The 6199-nt window shown below is 21.1% G+C and overlaps 1 pseudogene; it reads right to left on the minus strand.

Moving 5' to 3' along the window:
* Window positions 1-3641, minus strand: part of LOC101495924 (anthranilate synthase alpha subunit 1, chloroplastic-like) — a 7098-nt pseudogene extending 3457 nt beyond the window's left edge.
* Between the last annotated feature and the right edge of the window lie 2558 nt (window positions 3642-6199).

The raw sequence follows: 6199 nt of genomic DNA on the forward strand, positions 1-6199 counted from the left end.
CGATCTTTATTATTATTATTATTATTGTGTTTCTTAATATGATATTAATCTAAAGGTACACACTTTGCTATTTTTTAATAAATTTTAATAAAATTTGATATTTGTTTTTTAATATTATAAAATTCATTTTATATATATTAAAAATAGTTTTAACAAAATCTATATTAATATTATTATTATTATTTGTCCTACAAAATATTATATTGTTGAAAAGAAAGATAAAATTAGTGATGAACATGTAATTTAGTAATCGATTTGGCAACTTTAAATGTACTACTTTTCTGTTTTTAAGATACTAACGTTTATATTAATAATAATAATAATAATAATAATAATAATAATAATAATAATAATAATAATAATAATAATAATAATAATAATAATAATAATAATAATATAGTGCTTTTCTATTTTTTATTTACTAAAAAAACTAATTTTGGATAATAATAAGAGAAAAAAGAAAATATACATTAATTGTTAGTGTAAATTAAATTTACAATGTCATTCAATAAAAGTCAAGTATAAATTTAATTTATATACAATATTAGTATAAAGAGTTTTATTAATGGTGAATCGCAATCATCAAATATTTAATAATGTTTGACATATATTGTAATTAAATTTAAAGTAGTAAAAAGGAGTGCATGTCCAGACAATAAAGTCATCTTAAATATTTTAAAGATTTTTTACTAATCTTAAAAATTAGACACATAATAAAAATTAATGTAATTTTCATAATTGAAAAAGGTAAAATAAATTTTATTTTAGTCCACATAAAAAAATTCTCAGCTTCCATAAATTTTTTTTATTCACTTTTATTTCTTATTTTAATTTTTTTCTTTGTAAAAAAAATAATAGTTTTAGTCTCTAAAAAAACTCTCTACTTTTTGTGAATGAATTTTATTTTAAGAATTAAAATTAAAAAATCATAATTTATACAAATTAAAAATATATTTATTTCAAAAAATAATTAACTCCATCTTATTATATTATTAAAAAAAATAGAAATTGTTACCAATTTCAATGCTATTAAACTATCTGCATATTCTAATAGCCGACCTTTTAACTACGGTGTAAAATATTTTGTACGTTTAATTGATGTATACAAATTAAATTCATTAGTATATAATAATTATACTAAAATTGCGGTTACAAAATAGTGTTGGTAGCACAATCACGAGTTGTAATTGGGGATTTTTTTTTTTTTTTTAAATATTTCACTTTTTAAAAATTTAAATTTAATTGTCATACTTTGAAAAAAAAAAAGTTAAAATATCTTATTTTTCAAATTTAATGGGTGATCGCAAGACCTAAGTGCCATGAGTTTAAAGAAAATATTTTGTATTCCAATAAAATGTCACATCTTCAAGATGCGACCATGACCATATACTGACATTATTATTATTTTTTATTAAATCAGTAATTGATTACTTAATAAATTAAAAATAATTAAAATGTTTAAAAAATCAAAATACTATTAATAAAATACATTAATAAATAATAATAGTAATAAAAAATAATAAAAATAACAATAATAAATAATAATAATAATAATAATAATAATAAAAAAATTATATTATAAATTTTAAAGTAATTAAATTAAAACGAAAGAAAAAAATACATCAATTATCAATTTTGAATAGATGTACTAGCAGTGTCATTTTAACAAATCACTCCTAATTTATAGATAAATTTAAACAACTATCGTGAGGTCGACATGAGATGTGGTATTGCTGATAATTGGAATTGAGTTTGAAAATTTATATGCAAAACAACCTATTGTTAAAATAATTTAAATTTATCTACAAAATATGAGTGAGTTGTTAAAATGATACAACACTGCTGGCACATCTACTCAAAATTGATGTTTTTTTTTCTCTTTCATTTTAATGTATTTTCTTTGAAATTTATAATATAATTTACTTTATTATTATTATTATTGTTATTATTATTTATTATTATTACTATTATTTATTATTTTTATTATTATTATTATTATTTATTAATAGTATTTTAATTTTTTTTAATATTTTAATTTTTTTTAATTTATTAAATAATCAATAACGGATTTAATAAAATGAAGAGAAAAAATTAATGTCCATGGTTGCATCCCCCGAATGTCACCTTCTATTATGAATACAAATTTTTTTTCCTTCAGTTCATCGCACCCTAACTTTGAGATCATCTATTAGGTTTTGAAAAGTAGGGTATTTTTGTATTTTTTTTTTCAAAGTAGGACAATTAGATGTAGATTTTTAAAAAGTGAAATATTTTAAAAAAAATCCTGTTATTGGAATTCAATTAATTTACACGAACTATGCATAATTAAACCTTAAAATAATAATAATAATAATAATAATAATAATAATAATAATAATAATAATAATAATAATAATAATAAAGTTTTGTTAATGTGCGAGAATAATTTTTAAAGGATATGTTGGAGTTTATATGTCATTGCCATTTATGGTGCGGGTTGTTTTGACATTGTTGTAGTTCTAATAAAACATATTGTACCCAAAGAAAGAAAAATTGTTATAGTTAGGACTTTGAAATCGAATTTAAGGGGGTTGCAAGCTGTGTGACTTGTGAGTCGCTATCTAAATTAAATATTGGCAAGTTCTACATCGAGTCTAATGGGTAGTGGGGACTAATTTATAAAATTTTAATTAATAATTATCATAAAGTTGGTCCTTGAAAATATAAGTTAATTGTCATATTAAATTATTTTTCATAAATTAAAATAAGAATAATGAAAGAAAAATAATAATTTTATTAAATTATTAATGTATCTTTTTTATAAAGTAAAGTTAAGGATAATAAATTTAAAAGTAATGCATATAATTTTAATTATAAAATAATTCGACAATTAAAAAAATGAATTGATTGAAAATTTAAAAAGTTCATCAAAATTTATGTTTTAAGATAATTATTTTTTAACAAATGTTACGGTAGAATAAATAGAGTATGAGATACATATTGATTCAAGTTAATATAACAAATACTTAAAATTAATTAACTATTAACTTTTATTTTTAAAGAATGATGTTAGTTGTTGACAAAGAGAATGATAACTTCTTACTCCTAAAATTATATTTTTTAGGTGCGAAAAATTCATACATAAAAAACTGATTTACAGTAATTTCTTGTATTTGTTTTTTTTATTTATACAATTTTCATTTAGTAACCTACAGTAAAACATAGAACTTGCCTTGAATAATGATCATAAAAGGAAGTCACAGTAAACCAGAAATATTTTAGGGTTCGTTTATTTCTCATATTTCATGTTTTTATTTTCATTTTGCTTAATGATGGACATAAATCGTAATACATTTCCTCACTATTTTCTTATACAAATTTTTAAAATAAATCTAACATTTTCAAAATTTTAAAATAATACATTCCTCACTATTTCATGTTTTTATTTTCTTTTAAAATTTTATTTTTATTATTTTTAAAATACATTTTTCTAAGTTTGTCTTCGGTGTTTAAAAAATGAAAATTAAAAATGTTTTTAAAAAATAAACTGGACATTAATATTAAAGTGTCGGTGGTCACTATGTGTATTAATGTGTACGACTGTATGTCACTCTCCGATGTGTAAATGCTACAGCTTCTGTCTGCCTCATTAATTTTGCCATCTTATTGAACTTCCTCTAATATGACTGTCGATTCTCAAACAAAATGTTCACTCACACCCTTTTCGTTTATCATAAGAAAATAATAAAAAAAAGTATGTCTGTTTGTGTTGTTTATTAACATTAATGGAGTGACCCAATGAGGCAATAACCCATGTTTGCTTGTCATTTGTGAATATTCATTGTTTTTAGACAAAGTATGTACGACAGGGTCATGTCATTGGCATAATTTTCGGAGGCAAGTCATGGGAGTGAGGCCAATATTTCACCAATGGAGTAAGTATTGTTTTCTTATACAAATATTTATCGAGACTTCTACTATACTTTAAAAAATTAATATATTGTGATATTATTAAAACTTTTAATTTAATTAATTTTAATATATATTATAGTAGTATATATATGAATAAATTAAAAAAATATTGATTAAAAAATTTATAATATTAATATATATTTTATTTTTAATTGAACCGTAGAACTCGTAGATATTTATTGATAATAATTTGAAAAATACATTAATTGTATCAATATGAATTGATCACTCTAACTAGAATTTGAAGAAATTGCCTTTAAGTTAATCCTTTTAAATCTTATGAAATAACTAGAATATGAGAAAATTGTCTTTAAGAAAATTAGTTAAATTTAGGTCATAGTCATATCGTAAGTTGTTTTTATAAAATTTACAAATAATTTCAAATATTTTTATATAATATTGTAAGTTGTTTTTATAAAATTTATAAATAATTTCAAAAATTCTTATTTAATATAAATTTAAATAAATCAATTCAAATAGGTTTAGTAATAGTTTCAAAATTAGATTGCTTTTTTAAAATTGAATTAAAAATCATAACAATAAACTAATCAGATCTTAATATGTGGAGATAAAAGCATTAACATGACATTTAGCTAACATTCAAATTTTTCAGCGTATAGAGCTTCCGATGTATCAACATATCCCCTCTTACTTGAAACTAAAATTGGTTTCAAGCATTAATTAACACGACATTAATTTGTTTTAGACAAAACTAATATTGAAACTTCCCTGATTTGAGGATGTCTTTAGTAGATAATCTGTAAGTACATCTATCAAATAGAGTATTTTTTTATTCTTGAAGTCTATTATGATTTTGATAAGTTTCATAATCCAACTCATTTAAACTTTCTTTAATAAAAATAAATATTAAAACTAAAGTTTAAATAAATTTTGATAACAAAAATATTATAAAACTGAAACAAAAGAATTAAAATAAAATTGATATTATACAATAAATTTTAATAAAACATATTTGCAACAAAACACAATAAAAAATGGATAGGTGGACTAATAAATATAATATAATTAAATCAATATTATTTTTTATTAGATGTAACCTATTTTTAATTCTTAAATTTTCCTTTACAAATTGCGTACAATCAATTTGCTTACGATTTTATTTTAATATATACCACACACCTTACTACATTATTAATGATAAAATGTATAAAATACATAATTAATTTATAAATTGCAATTAAAATTACATAAGATTAGACATAGTAAAATATAAACATATTAAAATATAATTGTTTAATTGAAAAAATATAATTATAAGGAAATATCAACCTATTGTCAAATTCAGAACTATTATGATTTTTTTAAATATTTTTCTGTAAATTATTGTTAAAATGGTTATTATAATATTTTTTTTAAATAAATTTTATTCATGACAACCAATTTACTTATGTCAGAGTAAAAGAAATATGATCAAGAGTTTACTTTTGTTTCTAAAAGAAATATCAATTGATAGATAACTTAAAATATATTGAGTTTTTTCTCTTACAAGTAAAATATATTGATGTTGGTAATTCGTAATTGCCTTTCAGCCCAACGAACAACATAAAGGAAAAGATATAAAGATGAATTGAATGTATGTATTTCTCTTTGACTAAGAGGCAAAGCAATAAAGCCGAAAGAGACTTTTGTAGTTGTGACGTTGCAGCGAAGACAAAAACGCGTTTCCAGCTTCCTCTCACGTAGTTGCGAATGATTTTATAAGTAGGGTCCTCTAAATACTTCGGAATTTGGTGGCATACTTTTTTATAAATTAATAAATTATATATGTTATATATATATATATATATATATATTAATTAATTATAAAATATAGATGATTTTTAATAAAAGTTAAAGATTACATAAAATATCAAAAAAAATTATTCAATATTGGAGTTACTAAATATCGGAGTTTGACCTAGATAGCTTGTATTTTGAGAGGTGATAAAGTATGAATCTTTTGTCAGCTCCTCTTACAAAGAGGGGGTGTACATGCACCCACTCCAACAATCAAGTAAGAATTTTCCAGAGTATGAGAGAAATTTAAGTCATAATTTGTATGTATCTTTATGACATAGGGAGTTCGGTTTATGTAAAGATCTTCTCTAGGGTTTATGGAATCTTCATGTGATAATCATTATGGACCAATAGATGACCGTTGGAGCTTCCCTCATGGTGTTCGACGTGTGTCTTTTTGCTATATAATAGAAGGTTGCCATCTAGTGGCTACAGTCGTGGTAGGGTTTTC

The sequence above is a fragment of the Cicer arietinum genome, chromosome 1 (genome assembly GCF_000331145.2).
Source record: "Cicer arietinum cultivar CDC Frontier isolate Library 1 chromosome 1, Cicar.CDCFrontier_v2.0, whole genome shotgun sequence".
NCBI lineage: Eukaryota > Viridiplantae > Streptophyta > Magnoliopsida > Fabales > Fabaceae > Cicer > Cicer arietinum.